General features: G+C 49.8%; 1 long non-coding RNA gene across 2 annotated transcripts in view; it reads right to left on the reverse strand.

The window, feature by feature from the left end:
• LOC132687391 (uncharacterized) overlaps positions 1–27064 on the reverse strand; it is a 428413-nt gene that overhangs the window by 295461 nt on the left and 105888 nt on the right. The window lies entirely within an intron of this gene.

Consider the following 27064-nt stretch of genomic DNA (forward strand, 5'->3'; position numbering starts at 1 on the left):
TATTGGGATTCGCCCCCAGGTCAGGATTAGGGTTTATTTGTCTTCTTTAATTTTCTTGCTGAGGATGGGTAGAAAGGCGACCTCTGCTGCCCACCCCCACGCCCCCGCCCTCACCTCCCCACCCCATCCAGGTTTGGCTTTTAGACAAGCAAGCTGACCAGTGATCTTTCCCACAAACGAAGTCACTCTAGCTAATATCAAACAAAGCACAACTAGAAGAGACAGACAGATAGATACAGAGATCGATCGATCAATAGATCGATCGATCGATAGGTAGGCAGGTAGGTAGACAGGCAGTCAGTTAATTTTTCACAAAAGGAAAGTTGGGACATCCCAAACCCAAATCAAGGGCTTTATTTTATTAGTTGGCACTAACTCAGTACAAGTAAACAAAAGAACTGACATGCCCAGCTGGCAATTTACCTCCTAATTATTCTGGCTCAACTGTGAAATGTGTACTTAGAGAACAATCATATATACACATTCCCCTAAATACACTGTTTCTCTCTCCCTCTCTCTCTGTCCGTCTCCTTCCCACCTCCCTTCCAAGGAGCCTTCCAAGAGGAGAGGCCTCTCCTTAAGAGTCGGTTCCTACCTCCTTAGCTCATACACAGCTAGATCACCAAAGACCTGTTACCGGAAGGTCAGGGCAAGCTGACACCACGTGAAGATTATCCTTCACCGAACTGAAAAAAGCACGGTGGCAGGACAGTGAGGTTTTCCCTCTCTTTCCCAGTGTACCTTTCTGGGGGTCTCCTCTGGGGCAATAAATTCCCCACCTGGACTCCTAAGTCAGCCCTACAGATGAAAGATGAAACACTGGTCAACAGAGCGGGATTTAGTGCTCACGCCTTAGTGGCTACTGCAGAGGCAAGTCTGTCTGCGAAATAAGGAGGTGATGAGCACAGAGGCAGAGGACCACTCGATGCCAGCATGATCTACCCCAGAAATGATTTCGGTGCGCCTCTCTAGGAGACTGCCCCGGCTCAGAGAAAAAGCGCGTGCTTCCGTAGGCTTTCATGTGGAGCCCACAGAACGTTTGCTCTTATGGGAATTTATTGTATATGGACAACCTCAGCTCAAAAATATACATATGGGTGAGTGAGTGACTGTGTCTTTGTGTGTGGCTATGTATGTATGTGTATACACCCAGGACAATGAGTTTATGGGAAAACAAACCCGTTCTAAACCACAGCCTCTGACTTAAAGCAACAGACATGTGGTTTTCTTGTACCAAATCCATAAGGATTCTAGGTGACCCAGTTAAGAGCGGAGGAAAGGGGCGCCAGACCGTGCAAATTTATTGTCAGCTGGATTACAATCTCTGTAAAGAGCTCCAGCCAAATCTCAGATTCCGACTCCAAAAAGGTTGAGACGAGGGTATACTTTTAAGGAGACAGACATCCATTCCATGCCGACTGCTTTGAGGGGTCGTGGAAGGAGGAAGGAAGCAGCCAAGAAAAGCGTCTCTCTTTCCGAACAGTGACTACGCTGACGCGGGCTTTATTTTGAAGCACTGACCATTCTAAGCCCAGAAAGACGGGCAAGAGGATGTCAAGTATCCATCAAATCCGTCGCAGACGGACGACACAGAGTCTTGGCAAATGATCAAACGTATGTCACACACTTCTGGGTTCTAGGGTCAGAGAGTCTAAGATTAAAATCCTAGCTTGACCACCAGCTAGCTGTATCACCGTGGACCCCTTCCTGAGTGTCCATTTTCTCACCTGAAAAGCAGAGACAGCAGTAGTGACCATTCTTTGTCACTAGTAAGCCTTCCACAACGGTTAGCCATGATCATTCTTGTTATTTCTATCTGAGGATGTAAAACAGGGCTGCGCTGGTCTGTATTTCACAAATGGGTTCTTGCTACTAAATCAAACCATTTGTTCAACTGCGTAGCATATTACCTGGTCAATGGAAAGTAACCGATAAATATAACTGCTATCAGTGTAAAAATAAATAGGTTACAGAATTGCATAGTTAGAAAAACAAACTTAGGGGCGCCTGGGTGGCTCAGCTGGTTAAGCATCCAACTTCAGCTCAGGTCACGATCTCGCAGTTTGTGGGTTCGAGCCCTGCGTGCTGACAGCTCAGAGCCTGGAGCCTGCTTCGGATTCTGTGTCTCCTTCTCTCTCTGCCCCTGCCCTGCTCACACTCTGTGTCTCTCTCCAAAATAAATAAACATTTAAAAAAATTAAAAAAAAAAAAAAGAAAAACAAACTTGGAAGGAGAAAGCAAAATGTTAACCATTGCCATTTCTGGAGGGTAAGTTTATGGACAATTTGTTTCATTTCTGCATGTCGAAAGTGAATAGGCATCATTTGGAAAAGAAAAAAAAGTCTTGGTATTTAAAAAACATACAAAAAAAAAAAAAAAGGGCATTCATCGTCTTCCAGTAGAAATAAAGCTATAAATGCAGTTTTTAAAAACCAGCCAAGGGACCCCTGGGTGGCTCAGTCGGTTGAGCGTCCGACTCTCGATTTCCGCTCAGGTCATGATCCCGGGGTGGTGGGATCGAGCCCCACATCTGGCTCCACACGGAGCACGGAGCTTGCTTAAGATTCTTTCTCCCTCTCCCTCTGCCCCTCCCCCGCTCACACTCTCTTTCTAAACAAAACAAAAAACAGTCAAAACAGAAGTTGCGGGATTGCTTGTGAAATCAGAAAGAGAGATTGCAAGCAAGCCCCAAAGTTGGGGTTTGAGACCAGATCTGGCAAGGGTGCCCCCTGGGACCTCCCGTGTGATCCACAGACCAGGGGTCAGACACACCCAGGCGGCGAGGGGAACAGCCCGCAGACTTCACTGACAGGAGAGCGGCACTTTCCACTGAAGGATACAGTCAACATTGGCTTGAACGGTAAACTTGACCAAGAATCCGAACTCAGCTGACAGGCTGCAGGCCAGAGGGTTAACAGACCTGCTCCGTGGCATTTTCCAAATACCTGTGCCATTATAGACAGAGGGCTCTGATGACACTAGCCGTTTTGGTTCAGGACCCACGGCCCCGTGCATTTCCCGGAGCCTGTTACATAAGCCCAGGCTGGAAACAGAGGCCAAGCTCCATGGAGACGCGGAGGCCACACCAGCAGTTAAGGGCCCGCTGCATGACAGCATGGAACAGGGAGGCTGGATTTGAGCCTGAGAACCAGGACCCTCATGGGCCTCACTCGGGGTGCCCAGGTTCAGGAGCGTCCCCCTAACCTCCTCTTCCTCCTGGGTCCAGCATACAGGGGGACCCCACGGCTCAGGCCTCAGCCCGGCTGAACGGCCGTCCTTTCCTCCCGTTCTTGAAGACTTCCCAAATCCCTGCCCCTGTCCTTTTCCCCAAGCCCCAGCTTGCAAGCCGCAGGGCAGGCTGATCACCGATTCCCCAAGAACTTCGAATTCTCCACCTCCAGAGGGAATTCCTGATCCCCTCAACCAGGCTCCCCTCAGAACCTCTCCATTTTCTGTGAAATGAATTTCACTTCAGTCCCTCAGTTATCCACATGGGCAATATTCCCCCAAATCACGTGAATCACCCTACCTCTGCTCAGTTCTTCTGCAGGTGGTGTTCATGACCCGTCTTCTCTTTTGTCCCCATGGCCCTGACCATAGCTTAGGCTCTCTCGAACCTCAGGTCCAGAACATCCCCATAATAAAAATGTCATTTGTTGAGCGTTCACTGTGTCCCAGCCTTTTACATGTGTTCCTTTACTTAATTCCCTCATCTTGTGCCGCGTCTCACCCTGTTCTCTCTCCCTCTATACACGAGCTCTATGTCTGGGCTGAAAAGCTCTGCAAAGTTCTTTGGTGCCTCGGGGCCCTTGCACGTACGGTGTCCTCAGCCTGAAACACTCTGTTTAACTTCCAAAGTCTCAGCTTAGACTGCCACTTTCTTGCAGAGGCCGTCCATGATGACTCTATTACACGGGCCACCCAAGCAGTAAAACCCACTGTGTTCTTCACGGCACTTAACCTAATCTGAAATGATCAGATGTATTTATTTCATTTTAGTTTGTGTGTCTGCCTACAATCTTACTTCCAGGCCATGAGATTCCTGCGTGCAGAGACGATATCTGTTTGGTTCTCCACTGTACGATCAGCATACATTGTAGGAGGCAGCCCTCTTTTGGCTAAATGAATGACTATTAGTACCCCTGCGTGAAAGGTAAGGCAACTGACATACAGAAAGATTTACAACTCGCTCCAGGTCACGAGGCTAGAAGGCAGTGGAGTCCACACTTGCACCAAAGCTCTTCTGGATCCAAGGGGAAAGCTGACGGCCACCTTGCTATTCTGCCTTCCATGCTGCAGTAACCCCCCATGTGGGCTTTCCACCTGCCTGATCCAGAACCTTCTGCATCACTCTCCTAGTTTATCATTCTAAAATACCAGCTACGTCTACCAAACTCTGCTCAACCTTTAATCAGCGGCTCCCTACTGCCTTCCACGCAGACTGCACGCGCCCGCCTGAAATCAGAGGCCATCTACGCTCTGTCCTTCCTCTTCTCTCCCCAGCCTCGTCTGTAGGATTTTTCTGCTTCTTATCTAATCTTCGTTCCCCACACCTGCAACGCCTCCCTCCCTCTGCCTCTCCCTAACACCTTCCCTTGAGGCCCAGCCCTGGTCCCACCTCCCACGAGAAGCCGCTGGACTTTCCAGCCTTCGGTGGTGGCTCGCACTTGAGCCACAGTATTACTGGCCGCCCCACAGGTGCCCTGAACATGAGGCGAAAGAAGGAAGAGGTTCCCTGTCCTGTCTCCCTCCCACTCCTGCCTGTTGCAAAGAGTCTTAAATTCCGTCAGGGCGGGCAACATGCCTCCTATGTTGGGATCCCTGGAGCCCAGTATAAACCCTAAATGAGAGGAGCTTTGTTGCTGCTATGTGCCATACTCTGGCCTGCAGTCCTCCAAAGATGGGGGTGCCTGGGGAGCCCGGGTGGCTTAGTCAGTTGAGCGTATGACTTTGGCTCAGGTCATGATCTCATGGTTCGTGAGTTCCAGCCCCGCGTCGGGCTCCGTGCTGACAGCTCGGAGCCTGGAGCCTGTTTCGGATTCTGTGTCTCCCTCTCTCTCGGCCCCTCCCCTGCTTGTGCTCTGTCTCTTTTTGTCTCTCAAACCTGAATAAACATTGGGGCGCCTGGGTGGCTCAGTCGGTTAAGCGGCCGACTTCAGTTCAGGTCACGATCTCGCAGTTTGTGGGTTCGAGCCCCGTGTTGGGCTCTGTGCTGACAGCTTGGAGCCTGGAGCCTGCTTCGGATTCTGCGTCTCCCTCTCTCCGCCCCTCCCCTGCTCATGCTCTGTCTCTCTCTGTCTCTCAAAAAATGAATAAAAATTTAAAAAAAAAAAAAAAAGCTAAATAAACATTAAAAATAAATTTAAAGACAAAGATGGGGTGACGGCACAACGGCAAAGCTCTCTCACTTAGTGCCCTTGGAGGCTGGCTTCTCAAGCCTTTCCCACCCCACCTCCACCCGGAACTGCTAACATTAGGGCTACTCTGAACTCTCTCCTGGGTCTTCCCTGAGCAGAGTCTGTGACATGAACCTAAAGACGGAGCCTAACCCACTGGGCTTAAAAGGAAAAAAAAAAAAAAAGAAAGTTTACAAGCCCATCCGGTTTTCTCTTTTAAAACGACCTCTTTGCCCCCAGGGACACCTTCTGCCTATGGTGTCAGAAAGGACCCCCCCAAGTACCCCTCGGGAAGGGAGCATCAAGGCAGAGCATCCCTCGGCAGGGATCAGGACGGCCTTGGGGCTAAGTGTTTGCTGAGGGCTGCTGGGCAGAGGTGCGAGAGGCTCCCGGTCCCCCGCCCTCCCGCCAAGTCTTGGCCTCCACGTGCGTTGGTTTCACCGTGGTTAATGGAAAATAAAATGCTCAACTCAAAAACACTTTTCCGATGATATTTTAAGGGAATATGAGATCACAGAAAATCAGGGAGGTAAGTTGAAATGGTGTAACCCCAAGCCACATTTTTTTTTTCAAAGAATCCCCTGAGATGGGGGGTATGTATCTGGGGAGACCTTACCCTAGAGGCTACCTGGGCAGCAGCGACCCTGATGGTCGCCACGAAAAGTCATGATGGTACCTGAACCCACACCCTCCCTGCAAACAGCCTCCTCCCCTCTGAGGCCCAAAGGGACCCCGAGGTCCCTTTAGCTTTACAAAAGCTGCCAACAGCCCCCACCCCGCTCTTGCCAGCCAGGTCAACACTCTGCCTCTGCCAGAGATACCAAATGTTTCCTAAACCCACCCCAAGTCCAGCTCCCTGAGCTATGAATAGTTATTAACATTAACTCGGGGCATTAATTAAAAACCGTTCAGCCAGGCAAATTCTCATACTTTTAAAAAGTCATTTGGGTAATCGCCTTTCCATGCCACAAACTTTCCAAACGACTGACAGGTTGACATTTCATAAGGTTGTTTGTGTTAATCAAGAAGAGGGAAAGAGCCGGTGTGGTTCCCCAGTTCATTTTTCAGGTGCCTTGATTTATTGATTGGCCAATCCCCACTTAATAGCTGTACAGCAAGGCTCGGGGAGAAAGAGGCCCCCACGTCCCCGGGGATGGGGTCGGGGCTGGCAAAGAGGGAAGTGTCCCAGGGCACTGCCACGGCTGTCTCCAACTTCCTCCCCTTTCCCAACACCCAGCAACCAGCTTCCCCTGGGACGCACCGTAGAACCTCCCAAACTTTACTCTGGGCTGCACACCCCCTGTCCACCAATGAAGGGCTACTTCCTGCACAAATATCCAATGGGGGGGGGGTGCTATTTCAGCAAACTTAGGAGTCCGAGGGCAGTGGGGACTAGGCTCTTAAACTCTCAAACTTCTTTCTTAAAGCGGGAGAACCCAGAACCAGACTGGAGTGTGTGAGTTTGAATCCCACCTTCACCATTTACCAGAAGTCTTGGACTTCTCTGTGCCTCAGTTTCCTCATCTGTCAACAATTTGTGCAGTAACTATAATATCTACCTATACAGTTGTTTGGAAGGTTAAATTAATATTGGTAAAGCATTTGCAACAGGATCTGGGGCATAATAGATCTTCCACGTTTAAAAGCCTTCACTCCTCCCTGACACACACGAATCAGGACCTGGCATTTAACTGAAAACAGAGTTGGATCTGTCCTGGCTGACAGGAGCACAGAAGGCCAGGCCTTGCCCATTCCAGCCATCCGCCCCCCCCCCCAGGTTTCCTGTTTCCAGGGGGCCACCACAGCCCCTCCAAGGCCCCGCAGGGTCCCGGGGCACAAAGTGTGACAGCCACCGCTCGTGCTGAGGCCTGAAAGCACTCAACTTGCCATTTGACACCACAAGCCTGCCCACACCACAAAGTCTTTTGTGGAAACACAAAGAAGCTCTCCCAGGAGCCGGTGTCCAGGGGCAGGCCGACGACACATGGCCGGCCAGGGTGCGGCACGAGGTTGGTGAGGGAGTACACGCTCACCACCCAGCCCTTCCTCAGGACCACACTGTGACCTGCCTGCCCGCCCGACACAGAGAGCAGCCACCACGCTGAAGGGAAGGAGGGGTTTTCTTTTCTGGTTTTTTGTTTTTTTTTTTAAAGTTTACTTATTTATTTTGAGAGAGAGAGTGCGTGTGCACAAGTCGAGAAGGGGCAGAGAGAGAGAGGGAGAGAGAGAATCCCAAGCAGGCTCCACACTGTGAGCACAGAGCCCGAGCTGGGGCTCAAACCCACCAACCGTGACAGCATGACCTGAGCCAAAGTCAAGAGTCAGATGCTAAATCGACTGAGCCACCCAGGTGCCCAAGGAGGGGTTTATTTTCTTCCTTCCTTCCTTCCTCCCTCCCTCCCTCCCTCCCTCCCTCTCTCTTTCTCTTTCTTTCTTTCACATTGATTCATTTTTGAGAGACAAAGAGACACAGAGGGTGAGCAGGGGAGAGGCAGAGAGAGAGGGAGACACAGAATCCGAAGCAGGCTCCAAGCTCTGAGCCGTCAGTACAGAGTCCGACATGGGGCCTGAACCCACGAACTGCGAGATCGTGACCTGAGCTCAAGTCGGACGCTTAGCCAACTGAGCCACCCAGGCGCCCCAAGGAGGGGTTTTCTTAAGGAAAAACCACCACAAAGCCTTCCAGCAATCCTACAACAACAAAATACGACCCACACAGGCACAGACCTTATCTAAACTCACTGCACACCACAGACACCACAGACGCATTTCAATGTCAACGTAGCACCTACTGTGTGCCAGATGTTAGTACAGGCACCAGAAATACAAAGCACATGGGACACCCGGGTAGCTCAGTCGGTTAAGCCTCTGACTCTTGGTTTCGGCTCAGGTCGTGATGTCACAGTTTTGCGAGTTCAAGTCCTGCATCGGGCTCTGCGTTGGCAGCATGGAGCCTGCTAGGGATTCTCTGTCTCCCTCTTTCTCTCTGCCCCTCGCCGCCCCCCATCAAAATACATAAATAAACTCAATACAAAAATTTTTTTGAAAGAAATACAAAGCACAGAAAGGAAGGTCCCAGGCTCCCCCGAGCAGAAAACCTGGTAGGAGAGAAGAGGTCCAAAACAACTGACGCTTTTATTTTGTGATATGTATTATGTGTGCATATTATGTATTATAATACATATGTCATACATATGTCCACATGCACGGATACCTACAAGAGCGAGGAGCTGGGGGAGAAGGAGGCGCCCACCTCCGTGGGTTGGCAGGGTGGGGGCACCTCGGCAGGAGAGGAGGAAACGGTCGCAGGGTCATTAGCCAGCAGGTTCACTTGGTTTCGGTGGAAAGGAGGATGGCAGGCATTTCTGCACGGGAATCACGCTGGCACTTTCTCGCTGCACCATCTTGGGTTTTTAACACCTTTTTGAGCATCAGTAAAAAGCACATGATGCACGGACACCCCCACGCAGCAGGCAGGCAGTAGGTGATCAATTAATTGCCAAGGAGAGAAAAGCGAGAAAGCTTGGCCGAGGCGGTGCCCAAAGGAGGCCGTCGGGAGGTGCTTGGCTGGGCTCAAAGTCAGACAAGCGAGCAAGAGGCCCTCATGGGAGCCCGGTGGCAGCATGGCCCCGGCCGTGCTTTTATGCTGTTTTACCAGCCCCATCGGCAAAATCTGGGCCATCGTTCCTCCTCCTTCCTGTCTCCCGGGGATGTCTGGGGACACATGAGAACCAAGCTGGGGCAGAGAGTGGGGTAAGAGATCTGTGATTTCAGAAGAAAGGCAAGCCGTGAGCTGGAAGATTATTTAACTCGTGGACAACGGTTGTGATTTCTTCAGGCTTATCAGGAAATCCTCACAGAAAAGAGGATATTTAACGGAGACCGGGAAAGAATGTGCAGATATTTTAAAATATTAAACGGAATTACTAAAGCCCCATAATATGATGCCTCCTTTTCTGAGCTCGGCTGATTTTAAAGCCTTGAGTAGTAACCAGAAGCCGGATAGATCACAAGCTTGTTTAACTTGGCTCCCTGATCCCACGGCAACCAACCCCCATCTCAGGACCGGGCATCACCGACTTCTGTTTGGAGTATGATCTTCAGAAAGAGTGACTTAAACTGAGAGTCAGAGGTCATTCCAGGCTTCCAGTGAGACCCAGGACCTTCCGGGACACAGCTGAATCTGCCAGTCGATAGGCAGGAAGGCTCGTGGGGAGGGGTTGGGAGAGACAGACGGCAAACTGGGAGAGGTCCAACCTCCTGCCAAAAGACTCAGAAACCCCCAAACACGTAACCAACCGGCCTGCTGGGGAGTGGTGATTCGCACATGAGGGCGTGCGTAGAGAGGAGCATGGAGTAAACACACCTTGCCACCAAGGGCTCAGAGTCTAATGCAGAAACTCCACAAAACCCAACTGTACTGGGCTCACAATGCACAGACACAGGCTGCAGAGCCATGCCTTACAGCGAGACTCGCACAAGCAAAGTCTCATTAACTTACGGAGGTGAAGGGTCGAGTTTGTAACTGGGGAGAGATTGGGTATGCCCGTCGCCTTAGATGTTTCAGAAAGAACTGGATAGAACGGCGTCTGCACAGGCATCAGTACAAGCTTTGGCACAGGTGGTTTCCCGTATGACTTGGTGGACGTTCACGTCCTTCTACCTAGCTGCTCTGGGCCCAGCCACCCCCGCCCGCCACCATTCTCTCATGGTTCCTGCGAATTTCTAGCTGCATCTGTGTTATAGGAACTTAGTGGAGCTGTCTTACTGTCCTCACAAGGACGCCCCTTGAAGGCATAAGCCACAAGCCAACTTACCTTTTTGTGCCGTTGGTTGTAAGTAAAATCCTTCAGAGTCCCACCCTAAGAAACCCCACTTCCCAAAACTTCCTCTATTTAGGATGGGGATGGAGAGATCATTCTGGTGTTTTGTGTGTAGGAGGACGTAGGGGAGTCCAATTCTTCCACCATCCGATTTCACGCTATTTCCAACAAATGACAGGCAAACTTTAACGATACGTGGTCAAGAGATTGCTGGGAGAACCGGAGGTGGTAACTTATGCCACCAAATGGCTTAGAAGCCTCATAAATTAGAGAAGATGATGTTTTCCACTCCTTCTTTGGTACAGCAAAAGCTACTGGTTAGCTTTGTAAACAGACAGCACTTGCAGTCAAGGGCAAGAGGCAGCAGGGAGCAAGGGGGCAAAAAGAAGACAAGAGCCAAGAAGCCCGCCCCTAGAGAAGGGTTCTCGACCTCAGCACTAGAGACATTTGGGGCTGGATCATTCTTTGTGGTGGGGTCTGTCCTGTGCCCTGCAGGGTACAGGATGTTGAGCAGCCTCCCTGACCTTACCCACCAGATGCCAGCAGCAACCTCCAGCTGGGAAGATACAAAATGTCTCCAGGTCACTGTCCAATGTGCCCCGGGGGAAGATGCAAATGTTCCCCCTGGGGGAAGACGCATAATGGCCCCTGGTTAAGAACCACTAGAGTCAGGTTGGCCACAGATTAGCAATGGGATCTGAAGGCTGTCAGGGGTCTCTGTTTCCCACAGGCTTTAAAGTTCTAGACCGCGAGATGAGGACCCTGACTGTACCAGTGTTTCCCACACTAGGGGTGATGCACCCCCTAGGGGTACCTGAGATAAATGTTGGCCACGCTCTAATATGGCCTTAAATGACACCGGGTCACGCAGAAGTGCTTTTCCCTTTTCTGCTCTCTTTCCGTACTGATCCAAGCAGGAAAAGCATCCCCATTTGGTGTTTTCAGTAATACCTCTGCAAGTCCAACTATAAGAAGAGAGAGCAATTCTTAGGCACAGAGACTTGGGAAAAGTCACAAAATCTCAATCTTTTATGATTCCACTGTATTTTCCACTTATGTCCAATGGCCTCTGATTCCATTTCTGACAGTGATGTGATTTTTCTCTTAATGTATGTTTACTTTAAACTGTGAAACCACGTAGAAAACTATTAAGAAAACAATAGCATGGGGTGCCTGAGTGGCTCAGCCGGTGTAGCATCCGGACAGCTCTCGACTTTGGCTCAGGTCATGATCCCAGGGTAATGGGATCAAGCCCCACGTTGAGTTCCGTGGGGAGTGAGAGTGGAGCCTGGTTGGGATTGTCTCTCCCTCTGCCCCTCACCCACTCTTGTGCTCCCTCCCTCTCTCTCAAAAAATTTTTTTGAAAAATTTATAATAAAAAAATAAAAAGAAAATAATAGTGTGTGTGGCTACACGGCAAAAATCACAAAAGTCTTAGGAAGTGTTTGGAAGAGTTAACTCTGCCCTTCTTCCCCCATCAATTTCTAACCCCCCCACTGGACATTTTCTTGGGTGCCTAACGTTAACCTCAAGACAAGAGGCGAGATTAGTAATTTGAAAATTCTTGAATCCGAGTTCCCTCTATAGCTCGGTTGTAAAGGTTGGTCATTTGTCATCTGTCATAGGTTGAATCGTGCCCCCCACTGAACAAATTCGTATGTCCAAGCCCTAATCCTCAGTACTTCAGAATGTGATCTTATTTGGAAATCAGGTCGTGGCAGATGTAATCGGTTAAGATGAGGTCCTACTGAAGGTGGCCCCTGCCATGATGTGCCCGGTGTCTTAATAAAAAGGAGAAATCTGCATACAGACAACACAGGGACCATACCGGGTGGAAGTGAAGGCAGAGATGGGGTGATGTCTCAACACACCAAGGGACACCAAAGATTGCCAGCAAACCCCCAGAAGCCAAGACAGAGGCATGGAACACATCTCCTTCAAACCCCTCAGAAGGAACCAGCCCTTTGACCTTCTAGTTTCCAAAGCTGTGAGACCATACATTTCTATTGTGTAAGCCAGTTTATTTGTGGTACTTTTTGTAATATTAGCCCCAGCAAACTAACACATCATCTTAAATTGATTTGCTAGTTTGGTGACTGTATTTTGCATTCCTGAATCTCCCTGCAGGGCAGGAAATGCAGATATACCTGCTCAAGAACAGAGACAGAGAGAGCACGAGTGGGGGGGGGGCGGTGTGCAGAGAGAGAGGGAGACACAGAATCTGAAGCAGGCTTCAGGCTCTGAGCTGTCAGCACAGAGCCCAATGCGGGGCTTGAACCCACGAACCGTGAGATCATGACCCGAGCCGAAGTCGGATGTTTCACCGACTGAGCCACCCAGGCGTCCCGTCACCATCAGTGTTTACATACATCTTAATATGCCTGCCATATGTACATCTTCACAAACTATATAAATTAGCTCTTTGCCTGTTGCATTCTCTTCTCTGCTTGTCTACACTATTTCAGCCGCTAGCTGTGAAATATGGGTGCCCAGCTTCAGCATCGAGGGAGGCCCCAGGGTGGAGGCAGCAGAACAGGGCCTAGAACGCAGGTAGCTGAGCACAGGTGTTATCACCTAGAACTCAGAGTCTGTAGGATGCGTGCTGTTCCCCCTAAAAAATGTCCTAGCCCCCCTAAAAAACGTTCATACCAACTGGGCCTTTCAACCGGAAGGTTCCAGCTACTTGTGGATGCTTAGAGCTGACTCCAAAGTGCCAATATGGAGGCACCTGACAATTCGTGACCAAAACCCAACTCTTAATTTAAAAGGATGCCCTGGTGAGTAATTCAAAGCACACAAAGCCTTTTGAGCCCTTCTGCAGAAAGCACCACGTGACGTGGTCACGTCATGGGCGGCCTTGGAGGTGACCGGGGTCACCTCTCACTAGCCAACAGCGACAGGAACTAACGGCTCACCCTGTACTAACACCACGTCAGAACTCAGGACTTTTAGATGCTTGCCACGTGGCCAGGAGACTGTAGCCCTGTCTTTTTGGATCAGAAAAATGCCCCTATAAGCACCCACCTCTGCAATATACAACAACAACAACAACAACAACTAAACAGAACCCATGATCGCGCTGCATTGTGTCTCCATCTAACATAAACATACCATAACCCCACACCTCTGATCACAACCGTCCATTTGAGAGATCAAGAATCAGGCTAGAATGTTAAATAGCATTCCTTTTTTCTCCCGTTTCTGGGAGTGGCCTAGCACGAACCAGAGCCAACGGAAGCGTTAGGAGCCAGACCGCACAAATGTCCCACTGTACCCACGTACATCGTTCCCCCAGCACCCGTCCTGGAGGCATTAACCCAAATAGCGACTGGGTGTCCATGGTGTGTCAGACGCTGTGCTGGGAGCTGGGGCTCCATCAGTCATACAGTGGACAGAGTCCCAGGCGGGGGCACCGGTCGTGAATAAGTACACACAGGCATTCAATTATCAATCAAGAAGCTTCTGGGAAGAAGTACAGAAGAACGATGTGGGGGCAGGAAGCGAGTTACAGTGACAGCAGAGGGCCCCTCTCAGGGAATGCCACGAGCCGTGTGAGCTAACATAGGGGAGCTCCCGCCTTTGGCTGGACCCCAGGCATAACTGGGGTGGACCCCACTCCAAGGCCACACTGCAGAGTGGAAATTCTGAAACAGTTAAAGCAAAATATAACTACGCTTGAGAGAACACAAGACCCATGAGGATACAAGCCAGGGGAACGCAAACTGCAGACATGACCTCAAGGTAAGGTAGGAAACTCAGAGCGTCCTTGAGACCAATGCCTCATTCTAGCACCTACCGCTGAACTGAGGCATACAGCAACAGGTCTTAAAGGGACCACGCAGAACCGTGAGATTTTACCCCTCCGGTCCACTGGGTTCTGGGAAGGCATTGATGAGGGCCTCGAGCATGACCACTCAACATTTCATCACCGTGAGTGAAGCTTAGTTAAAATAAAATTAAATAAGTAAGATAAAGGTTTCCGGATTCCTTGTCCCTCATTGGGATAACCCCCCAAGGCAAGCCTGGAAAATCCCTAGGCTGCTAGGTCACTGGGGCTCAAAGTTCTCCTCTTCCCAGCCCCACCCGCCAGTGGAAAAGTACTGGCATATGGGGTGGCTGGGTTTCTTCCAGGGGTCCCTGCTGGAGACACGTCCGTGCCCCCCTACCCACACCCTACAGGGAAATCCCACCGCGCACGGGGTTGAGCCCCAGCCTCCCCCTCCGGCCCGACTGGTTTCACAGCCTTGAACAACCCTGCCCAAACAACCAAGCAGTCAAGTGTGGCCAGCGGCCAGGAAAAATGCCTTGAAAAGCAGTGAGCTCTTCAGACGGCTCACAGCTTGGCTGGGACACCGCCCCGTGTGGAAAACGAACACGAAGGTCTGGTGGAGCGAGGAGGGGAAGGAGGCCTCGGCACCCCGCAGCCGGCCTCGAACCGGAGGGCCCAGCGCCGCGGGACACGCGGTGATCACGAAGGGGGCGCTTCCCGCGTGAACAGAAAGTTCTGGAATGGGAAGGCAGAGGTGGGCGACGGTGGGGCACAAGGGGTGGGGGGGGGGGCACCAGGACCTTCGTGCCTCTTTTCGTGAGATGGCATACCTGACCGGCCAGGGCACACCTGGACGCTGGGGCAGGCCAAGCTCTCCAACAGTCGCCCACTGTTCCCTGAGCGGAGAGGCCTGGCAGCCGCACTCCTCCCAGACAGGGGGGTTTTTCTCCTCCTCAGTGGGGCCACGCCTTCCCCCAGGCACATATTCCCTCCGTCCAAGGGTTTCGTCCAAGCCCCAGGCTCTGACCACAAAAAGCGCCCTTTTCTTTGGCGGGCTCACCTCAGACGTGAGGTCCCGGAGAGCCAAACCGCCTGCTAAAAGGACACCCCCAGCACATTTCTTTCTAGTCAGAGGGTCCGTGGCTGGCGGCCACAAACAGCACGTCCTCCCCCGCCCCCCCAAGCCCGGGGCCCTCCCGAGTGGCTCCCTTGGTTCCTGCTTTATTTGTGGCAGAAAAAGCAGTTGCCTGAAAGGGCTCTTGGCTTCTTTAAGGTCCTCCAGGTTGACCCAAAGCAAGCTGGGCAGATCTCTGGTGCGACGAGCCAAGCTGTTGAACACAGAGCTTCGGGTCTCGGTTCCGTGGGTGCCGCGGCACCCACCCCAGCGTTTCTGGCAACCGCCTTCCCCCGGTGAGCCTCCCACCCAGATACTCCAACGTGCTCCCGGCAGTGGTGGTCGAGGGGAGCGGGGGTGGTTCACCCTAACGGTGGGATCTGGAGGGACCCCCCCCCCCTTCACGGAAGCCTAGTGGATTTCTTCTTTTAAAAAATTATTTTCTTTTTTTTTTTTTGGTCACACAAAACCTGGTTGTGAAAGGAAAAGAAAATGCCAGCCCTGTTTGACAGACATCAGATTTATGACCATTTTTTAAAGCCTCAAGTACGTCACAAGAATTGGCCCACCCACTGTACTGCCCAATCGTAAACACGGCCGGGTGCCCACTGCCTCTCTCCCCCTATCGAATCTGTGGTCCTCCACCTCTGAACAGCCCTTGTTTCCCTCCCTCAGTCTCTGGAGGGTTAAAGAGATGCCTGGCTGTGTATGTATATACGGGGGGTGCACCATGGAGCTCTCTGGGCTAAACCCCCAAGACAAACACGGCCGACTCACACCTCCACTGCCTGCAGGCAGGCCTCAGATGCTAACAAGCACAGTTGGGGCTCATGGTCTGCCCTGCCCGTAGTCCACTTCTCCATCCATCTTACATTCCACAAGTCAGGAGACCATTTCTCCCCCCCACCCTTCTCTCAACGTACGAAGTCAGTAAACTGTTGTCAGGCTTGGCGATAAATTTATGAATTTTGGCCTCCGGATGGGGCTGGAAATAAAAGTAAACACAGGGCACAAACCACTGTATTTCAGGTTTGTGCCCCGTGAGGCTGACTCTGCAAAACCATAGCCGAGGGAGACTCATTTGCCCTTTTCAATGAGACACCAGGAGACAGCTTTCCTCAAGGTAGGGATGCTATTCTGAGCAGGAAAGAGAGGCCAGCGTCCTGTGGAAATTTTAGGGTAAGGACTGGAATGCAGTGATGTGGCCCCTTATTCAGAGCCGTGCGCAGTCCGGCCCCCCGCTCTGGCCCAGGGGGTCCGAGTGGTATTCTCTGAGAGTTCTGGCTAGGACCCAAGCCTGGTTGGGGGGAAGTCTTCAGATCAGAAAGAATTTTAAAAATCTCTATCATGAGATCCACCTTCCTGGTATCATTTAGCCAGAAAGAAGAGACGGGGAGGTGTTCAGAAAAGAGGCAAAGGGGTCAAGTGTAAACAGACAGGTCTGTCCGTTCCAAACACGGATCAATAGGTTTCATGTGATTCTGTGGGTCAAAAAACTAGCGGGGCTTGAGGGCCTTTGAAATCTGAAGTCTCACTGATCTGTCCATAGTGAGGAGCAGGGGAGAAAACAACACGGACCTCTGAAAAACGCAATGTGTTAGCAGCTGGCATTTCTTTTGCTTTTTCTTTAGAGGGAGATTGAGAGAGAGAGAGAGAGAGAGAGAGGGATGGAGTGGTAGACATAGCGTTTGACTGACGTGGATTTACCGCATGTCTTTCTGGAGCGTATTTGCTTAAGCAAAGTAATAAAACAAAAATTCATAAGGCAAAGGTTTTCTTGGTAACAATTCAGTGGAAATATTTGTGAAGTCGCGACCAACTGCACACAGTGAAGATGTTCCCCCTGGAAATGGCTTGGCAAGGTGACAGGCTGGGCATGTGGCTCAACAAGGGGGCAGTGGTCACTACAATCCACCTTTGTTCGGTCCCAGAGAAGAGGCTAATAATTCATCTCCAAACACCGAGTAACAAACCCACATCTGCATGAAAACTGGATCCAGTAAGCCAGTGAGCATTGCTGCTCTGGGGGAAGGTCATTAGCCAGACGCTTGGGATTTGCACAGTTTGGGTTGTACATATATGGATTTTATACCTTGTTTTGTTTTTGAAATGGGACTTTAAGACGAACCTTAAGGCTTTCCTCCTCTGGATAAGAAGCCACAGAATCGCTGAACTACATCCTCAGGAAGATGCGTGAAAGGCCAACAACCATTAATTCTCCACCTCTGTACTTTGATGTAAGGGGGGCCCCGCGAGGCGTGCCGCTAGCTGGCTCGGCATACAGACCCGAAGTGTGCTTCGGCATTCTCTTGGAATCAGGTGATGAGATGCAAAGATGGGAGATTTTTAGATCGCACACAAAAATCCGGATTCCGGGATGGTCTTGAAAAACGAGACGATCTGGCAACCCCATCCTTGAATTCCTACACGGGAGCAGGCAGCGAGTTGAGAAGCAGCAGTCTCTTTAAGGCAGGGCGTGTGCTCTCCAGTGTGCGGTAATCTATGCTATGCCAAAGCACCAGCCTTATTCAGAATTTCACTTGGGTTACCTCTGTGGCCCCTGAACGCATTTAAATTTATCATTCTGGTCAAAAATCATCTCCACTAGATGCTTCTCATTTGGTCTCTTTCATGGCAATGTCAAAGAAGATGCTGACCCACTCGGCCCTCCTGCCTACGTAGAAATAACATGGCTTGGTAAAAAGGGGACCAAAGGGAAGAGAAGAGGTAACCATCAGTGACTGGCCCTCTTAAGTTCCCTGGTGCAAGGCAGTAGAACTTTCAGTGCTATGACACTTCAAAGTCTCTAACCATGAGATGATTTGAGCAGGTATGTCTCAGATCCGTGCACCATACATGTTACTTAACAGCAGCATGAAGGGACCCAAAAAAGTATCCAACAGACACAGGTCACCTCTCTCTCTCTCTCTCCCTCTCTCTTTCTGCCACATCTGAGTTACTATCGTATGTGGCTCACAATATTAGTGTGTTCTCAAGAGGCTTACATCTTTTTAAGGGGCTACAATATAGTGAAAGTGTGTTTGTATAAGGACCCGGGAACCAGTTTGAAGGAGCTCCCGTTGGCCAAATCTGGGATATTTTGAGCACCAAAATAATTAAGTAAAGTAGTGAATTATAAACCAATGAATACTTAGGTATCCATGAGTGCCTGCCAAGACTGAACAGACTCATTTATTTATTATACAAATAAATAGGGAGGCGGATAGACTCTTGATAATAGTAGAATGCCAAGAACCGAATGACAAATGCTGAGGGAACAGTGGAGGTAGAAAATCATTTGCAGCCATCACAGTGATTGGATCAGGCAAGAATTATCACTGGATGCCAATTCTACGAGGAAATTTCGATGAGAATTTTTGCCTGACCTTAAAGTATCTCCCCAACAGACCATTTATTAGTTGCAAGAGAGAAAAAAAAACCAACACAGTAATTACACATTGGAGACACCAGATGATACCTTCCTTACGCGGGTGGGCAAAATTAACATCCCCAATCCTGGACAGATGGACACTGGGTACCTGTAGATGTGTCATGCTGAGAAAGACACCACACTACCTATCGAGTAGTCCAAGAACACATAACCTCAGTTGAACCACAAGAAAACTGTGTGCGCAAAATGAGGAATTTTCCATTAGCAAAATGGAGGACGGGGGCGGGGGGAACTATACTCTTCAAAAATGCCCATGTCATAAAAAAACAAAGGCTATGGAAATGTTCCAGATTAAAGGGGCCCAAGGAGACACGACAACCCAATGCAGTCGCTTTCTCTAGACTGCATTCACTTCCAGAGGGAAATGGTATCATAAAGGACATTATTAGAACAACTGATAAAACCAGACCATGGACGAAGAGTAGACGAGAGTATCACGTCAGTATAAATTTATGAAGGCAGTTGCTCTTCAAACGAGGATATCCCTCTTAGGAAATGCACATCGATGTATTGAGAGGTAAAGGCCCATGATGAATGTAATTTACCTTCAAGCGGTTAAGGAAGAAAAAATAGAGTAAATGATAAAGCAAATAGGATAAAGTGCTGAAATCTGGGTAAAGGATGTAGGAGTATCTGGTACTATTGTTAGAATGCTTGAATTATTTCCACATTAAAAGTTTAAAAATGTGTGGGCACGTGCACGTGTGCATGTTTACAAAAGCAAGACACCTCACGAACACACTTTGGGCACAAATCGGTGGGACGAGACCCTCGGAGCAGAGGACTGGACACCACGGACTGGTGGGGCTTTCCACACACAGGTAACAGCAGGTGCCAAGATCAAGCAACTGGGGCCCAAGTGTCTGCTGAGGGGGTGGGGGGAAAATTTCCCCAAATGGACTATGTATGTTCAAGGGGAGTGGACTCTGAAGCTGGAGAGCCTGAAAGCCAGTGGTGGACCCAGATGGCAGGTTAGGGAGCTTACGGTCAAGATAAAGTCTAGGGCAGGAACAGGAAGTAGCATATGCAAAAAGGTGTACAACCCACTAGTGAGTGGGACAGACTGGAGCGGTGGGCACGTGGCCAGGAAAACCAGCTGGGGACCACTGCCCAAGTCGAGGCTGGCAGTCACCTGATGGCCACAAAATTAACGCCAGTGTCCCACAAGATGAAGGCATGCTAAGCATTGTTAGAAGACTGACAACATAATGCCTTACACAAACATGTTGAGTTTTTCAAATATTTAGTGGATAAAATATTAAGTCATTACTCAGTCAAGAGGAGCCTGTGAAAATACATAATATTAATGTGGGTCTTCACATTTACAAGGATGAGAGGCTCTGGGGATAAGGTGTCAAGTTCCTGTCCAGGGCAGGGCTGTGGAGAACCGGGGGGGGGGGGGGGGGGGGGGGGGGGGAGGCGGGGGAGGCAGGGAGGGGGGAATAAGAGGAAGAGAGGATGGTAAGTGCTGTACAAGTTTAGGGAACAATACTTTTAGTTTAATTATCATACATTTATTAAGACGGCAGAGTGTAACGAACTCCCAGGAAGTCCAGAGAGGAACAAGACAGGCATAATGACCTTGTTTTTAAAAAGCCAACCTTGCAGGTATAGATTAAATTATAGTGGCCAGCTGAATGCCAGCCAAGAGGTAAACAGGTAACAAAACTTCATACTGATGTCCAGACAAATTATTGTAGCCCAACAGGAAAGAAACCTAGGGCAGAGCCCAGCGTGGGGGCAAAGGTAATGAACTTGAGGAGATGGGTGTAAAAAGGGATACACAGAGCTGACATCTGAAGAAATTCCAAGACCAAAGATGCAAATTTCAGAGCTGTTTTTTTTGTTTTTTTTTTATGCGGGGTGTGGCCAAAACCCTGGCAGCAGATTGGACTGTAGAATAGAAACGCAGGGCTGAAGCTCATCCCCAGTGGGCAGAGGTGGGATGGGGAGTCTGTGGGTGGTCGGTGTTGAACAGGCCAGCGTGAACACAGAAGGACTAAGAAAAGGCAACTAGATCTGAAGCGGTTTGGAGGGAACCACAGGGAAGAGTGGGAAAAGCCAGAGTGAGATTTCCAAGAGGGAAGGATGGGTGAGCTGTTAAAATCAGAGAAATCTTTACCTCTCTGTAGAAGGAAGGAAAAACAAAAATAAAGAAAGTAAGCGGCCAGGTCCAAGAACATTTTTAAGTTCAGAAAGGCCCTCGGACATGTTCGCGGAGCTGGTGAGAGAGAGAATGAATGGGCTGAAAAGGGTCAAAGTGAAGGATGAGGCAGGAACACGCCTGAGAGGCAGTGCTTCTGGGCTCTCTGGTTCATAGTTGTGATTTGGGGAAGGAAGGGGTTAAGTGGAACAAGGGAAAAGCAGCAGAGAAGCTGCTGGGAGAGAAAAACAGGAAGAGCCTGCATATAATGGAGAGGACAGGAGGAGACCAGGCCATGTGCCTTGATAGGGGTATATTTACCCCAGCGGGAGCCCCCTCCCCTTGTCTTCCTCCCCATCTACCTGCATATCATTTACCTGGTTTAGTTAGAAACCATGGAAACAGGAAGCATGAAGAAGTATTGAAATGCTAGGAGGCCACGGTGCCTCATGGGGCCATACTTCTGTTTTCTGGGGAACTCGATCCTTTGGCAACAAAGAGTGAGATGTCACACAGGCTGCTGCCCACTGTCCCACAGCCGGATTTGACCTTTATGGGACAAACAAGCTGGCGGCAGCTGTGGACCAGGCGCAACCGAAGCCCAGGTTCCCAATGTCACCCCAGCTCTGGGGACCCTGTGCTAGGAGCATCCTTTCCCTCCTTGCCGGCTCACTTCCAGCTTCCCAGGTTCACCCCAGCCCTGCTCCCCTGCGTGGTCCTTCTTCATATCCTACAAGTAACAGGTGATCTACGTCATCAAAGGATGCAGGAGAAACCTGGTCTAGACTCTGCTGCTGCTCTGGGGTCTGAGTAGTCATTTGCTCCGTATCCTTTTCTCCATCCATACTCAGTGCTTTGAATCCCCCAAGTCACGTAGAAAGGTGCTACGGATCGAATACTGTATCCCCCCAAGAGCCCTATGTTGAAACCCTAAGCTTCAGTGTCATGGTGTTGGGAGATAGGGCCTCTGGGAGGTAGTTAGATCACGAGGGTGGGGGTCCCACGAGAGCACTCGTGCCCTTGCAAGAGGAGACGGGAGAGAGCTTGCTTTCTTCACCCCCCAGCCCCTGTGATGAGAGAAGGCGGCCTTGAGGAGAGTCTTCACCCACAACCTGACCATGCTAGCACTCGGATCTTGGACTTCCGGCCTCCAGAACCCCACGAAATCAATGTCGTTTAAGCCACCCGGTCTACGGAGACTTTGTTACAGCAGCCCAAGCTGACTAATACAAAAGGTATTAGCGTCCATCCACAAGAATTAAAACAACCTATAAGGTCGGAAGCCTTATGCCAGCCACACGAGGGTCTCTGGGCCACAAAAAGTTCACTCAGCCCAAAACCGGTAACTTGACCAACGTCCACAAAGTCACTCCCACCCTCCGGCCCTGTCTGACTCACTGTACATTTTCTAGATTTATTCAGTCCCGTGCACGGGACCCCCTGCACCTCCGACTGGATTGTCTCCCCAGGAGACTCAGAGACCCTGGGTAATCCACAGGCAGGCTCACATGTCTCTCGAACACTCAGGATTTTTCTTTTCTTTTTTTTTTTTTTTTTAACCCTTGGGAAATCGTACGAAATGGCTGCCATTGCCTGTAGCTTCTGCCTTTCAAGCTGGCCCTGGTTCTCCCTGACACCTCGCCTTGGCTCCCCTCCCGGCCAGGTCGAGGAGTGTCTGGGATGAGCGCAGAGGAAATACCCCAGCGGCCACAGGCACCGAGGGCCTGCGTGCGCCATGGTGGTCCTTGTTGAAGCGGTCACGGCCCGCGGCCAGACACCCTCGGTCCTTACGGCTCTGCTCGGGCCCTGCCAACCACAGACGTCTTCAAACAGAGGCTGTGAAAAGAAGCATTGCTTCAGATCGGCCCCTACCACCATCCTGGGAAACAGGGTCTACAAGGAAAATATTTTCTTAAAGTAACTCCCTGGTTTGGGGGGTTTACCCGCCATAGGGGAATTATTATTACTATTATTTTTTTTTTGTAAGAAAAGCATTTAGCGGCCCCCGTGAGAGCAGCCGACGGAGAGGAGGGGAAAAGAAATCTCTCTCTCTCTCTCTCTCTCTCTCTCTCTCTAGACCCGCCTGAATTTGAGGTTTGGCTCAAACACCAGGACAGGGCTGGCCAAGAGAAAGGTGTGGCTCTCGCTGAAGGACATGTCCAGGAGGCCAGCAACAGTAAAGTTGAATCCCGGCTCTAACCTCACCTAACTCCCAGCCCGGACTGCCGGTGACTCACTTCATCTCTCTCGCCCTGGTGGCAGCATCCAGTGAAACGTGGGACTCCTGACCTCACTGGGGAGCAGGGAGATTAGCTCATGTTTATAAAGTGCTTTGAAGATGAAAAAGCCCGTGCCTAAAGGGGGCTATTATTATTATAACTGCCTGTGAAAAAAAGAGAGAAAAGAATGGGAATCCATGTGTAATGATCAGCTCTTAGCACCCATGGAGTCAGAGGGGCAGGGAGCAGATCCTTGTGGGCAATTACTCTGGGCAGCTGTACTTACGTCCACGGCACTGAGGCAGTAGTCCCCAAAGTCTGGGATGGGGACCATCACGGGGGGCCCAGCAGATGGCACAATGTAGCATCGAAGCAACCCCCTTCCCTTTCTCTTTGAATCCTGGTTGCGTTTAAGGAGAGAGGCTCAGCTCCATGCAGGCAGGTCTGTGACATGGCTTCACGTGCTGATTTCTCTTCGTGGTAAAGAGAAAGATAATCTCGAGGCCAGAGGCTTGGCAGACAAGCGCCATCTCCCTTGAATTTACAAACATGGTTGAGATTTCATTGTGCTCATTATTTTTAGATTTACTTTGTATGGGAAGTGGTAATGGGTTCAGTAAATTCTATTTTAAGGTCATGTTTCTTTCTTTAAATCAGTTTGTCAACCTTAGCCATGGGCACTGGGGGGCTGGTTATAATTCTTTGCCGGTGGCGGAGGGGGGGCTGTCCTGTGCATTGTGGGATATTTAGCAGCATCTTTGACCTTGTCTACCCATCAGATGTCAGTAGCACTGCTGTACCCAAGTGGCAACAACCAAGAATATCTCCAGACATTGTCTAATGTCTCCCAGGGTGGGGTGAGGGGAGGCACCCCCCCCCCCCATTTGAGAATCACTGTTTTTCATTCAATTCACTTTAAACAACAACAACAACAACAACAACAGATTTAAATAGTAAAGACTGAACTAAAATGGCCCCAGTAAAAGAAAACCTGTAACATACAAACAGCTGACTGACGGACAAGAGATTCAACCGTTTCTGGAAGTCGCAAACAAGAATGTTTAGAAATCATTTTCATTCCGGGCCGTTCCCAGGGGTCATGCCCCACTTATCAGATCTCCAGAACTCAGTGGACACCTGCTTGTCATGACTGGCCTGCCTAGAAGCTAGAAAAAGGATGGGACCAGGGCAGTCATTGGGAAACATGGGTGGAGCCCATTCAGAAATGTTTCAAGGTCCCAGAAGGGCCTCCCAAGGAGAAACTGTGGCCCAGGACGAAAGACTCTGGGCCCCGGGACAGATTCAGTCTGTAGCAAAACAGGCCTAGAGTATAAGGCCTCCTAACACTATTCACTTTCTTCAACACAGTGCCGTGCATGGCAATACACAGGAAAAAGAAAGCGTCACAATCCAAGGCAAAGAAAGGGCTTACAAGGGGGCTGCTTCCAATCACTACAAATCAGTGGCAGCAAAGCTATATAAATGAAATAATTAAACCCCACACTGGCAGCTGCCCAGCAGGCATGAGGAAAGCCTATTCCGTCACCACCTATGGTCCCAGCACCCACCAGGCGCAGGCCGTGAACAGTCGCTACACGGGCTCCTCGGCGTGGCCATCTCTGGGCTTTCCACGGGATGTTTTCCTTCCATGCCTCTCTCTCCTATGTGGCATTGCATTCCTCATGCCTCACCTGCTTGTCCCCAGATCACCAGGAAGTTAAATGGCCAAACTTCCTGGTTCATGCAAAGTTAAGACTGTCAATTACACAGACACCGGGGAAAAAAAAACAGTCTAATTGTGAAAACTGTGCCTCCAATACTTCTCTGTGTCAGGGACCAGCATCAAACATCTACAGCAAAGACAAAGACAACTCACAAGAGGAGGTTCTCTGAACCATCAGCAGAAAGGATCCGAGGGAAACACGGGACAGCACATCCTCACAGCAAGCGAGCCCTGTCTGCCTGGGCTTCTTCACCTTCAGTCCCTGGAGCACGATGCTCCCGTGCATTCCTGAGGACAGCCTGGGGAAGCAGCTTTTCCTGCCCCCGTTGTGCAGATAAGAAACCTGAAGGCCACGCACCCAGGGGATCTACTTTGTGATTTGGAGAATCAAAGCAATGTAGGCTAGTGACAGATATTAATGCGGCAACCTACAATGGTTATAACGTCAGTGGGCTGCCCTATCAATCATTAAATCGATATTCACTTAGCCTGCCACATGGAAGCCCAGTGTTAGCCCTGCAAGGACCAGCCAGACACAAAGCCACGATCTGATCCCTGAGAATCCTGTATGTTAGCAACCACGGAGAGAGATACCACAGGGTGATATGTGACTCTTTGCCAAAGGAATGACACAGTTATTAAACGTTGTGAAGTCAAGAGGAAAATCTCTGAGGGCCGAGGAAGAGCTTCTTTATGGAAGGCCTGGGTCTGGGAATGTAAGAAAAACTCAGGCCTGGGGCCCCTGGGTGGCTCAGTCGGTTAAGTATCCGACTTCAGCCCAGGTCATGATCTGGCAGTTTGTGAGCTCGAGTCCCGCATCAGGCTCTGCGATGACAATGCGGAGGCTACTTGGGATTCTCTCTCTCTCTCTCTCTCTCTCTCTCTCTCTCTCTCTGCCCCTCCCCCACTTGTACTTTTTCTCTCTCAAAATAAATAAGCTTTAAAAAAGTTATAAAAGAAAAAGAAGAAAAAGGAAAAGAAAAAGCACAGGCCTGCACATAGGACCCAGGCAGGGCATTCCTAGCTGGTGAATGGGTGTGGGCAAAGACCAAGCACAGGGTAAGAAGAGATCATTCTGTGCCCTCATCCGTGTTCTCTGCAACCAAGAAACAAAGCTGCTCAGCTTTACACCAACTGCCTGTTAAGCAGGATACACCCCCTCCAAACACAAAAACGGAAGGAAAAAAACCAGTACCTGAACTCATTTCCCTTCAGTTTTAGAATGTAATGGATTTAAAGGATTTTTTTTAAAGCAATAACGTTCCTACTTAAGGTAGCTATTACGATAGCTTAAGAGGAAATGGCACGTCTTCCTATAAAAAGCATCTGTTATGACCCTATTACGTTCCAGTGCTTTGCTAGGATATGGGAAGAGAAAGTAGAGATCCCACTCTTTCTAGGAAGCTCTCAGTCCAGATTGGAAGGTGTTGAGGGAAGGCGGGAAACAGATTTATTTCTTTTATTATTTATTTATTTATTTTTTAAAGTAAGCTCCGTGCCCACGGTGGGGCTTAAACTCGCGACCCTGAGATCAAGAGTCACATGCTCTATTGCCTGAGTCAGCCAGGCATCCTGAGAAAGAGATTTTTAAAACCTGTGCTATGGATAAGTTGCCAACCTCAAGTCTGAGGTTAAGAACACCCCTCTCTCTCACCCTCAACATTTATTAGCCGTTCCTCATTTTCCAGGCGTCTGCACAGACACGGTCCCTTTTGATAATGTATACAAATCCCTGAGAATGAACCAGGGGTTTATTACCGTCCCTAAACAAAGTCCAAAGGAGCCACATTTGCCCCTGAGAGAATCCACAGCCCTGGTGGCAGGATGTATGGCAGGATGAGGCAGGTTTTATAATGTGATTAAAACCTCCTGTCCACAGCTTTACGTTCCCTTGCTCATCCTAATATAAAAAACATCACCACTCCTGGAATCTCACACAGGTAAACCCAGTGACACGGGAAGGATGCTTATTGAAGAGCTGTGTCTTGTGCCAAAGAGTTGGGGACAACTTAGGCGTCTGTCACCAAGACAGTAGATACAAAGAGTAGTGCGTGTACTTTGCACTTTGCTCCTGCCTAGATTAGAAGTCCGAGAACTCTGTCAAAGGCCAGATACTACTTAATCCGGCAGCAACAGTGAGGAAGCAGCTACAGACAATACGTACATGAGTGGGTGTGGCTGAGTCCCAATAAAACCCTATTTACAAAAACAAGTGGCTGTGGGTTTTGGCCTGAGGGCCATCATCTACTGACCACTGGCCTAGAACATTCTTTCCCCAGATACCTGCCTGATCTCTGTTCAAAGGTTATCTCCTGAAGAAACCTTTCCTGGCCACACTCAACAATACCTGCCGTCACTCTATCCCTTTATCCCTAATTTTTTTCATAACATTTATTACTTCTGGTTCTATTTGTTTATCCGTTAAG

Source organism: Panthera onca, chromosome E1, assembly GCF_046562875.1.
Source record: "Panthera onca isolate mPanOnc1 chromosome E1, mPanOnc1 haplotype 2, whole genome shotgun sequence".
Classification (NCBI taxonomy): domain Eukaryota; kingdom Metazoa; phylum Chordata; class Mammalia; order Carnivora; family Felidae; genus Panthera; species Panthera onca.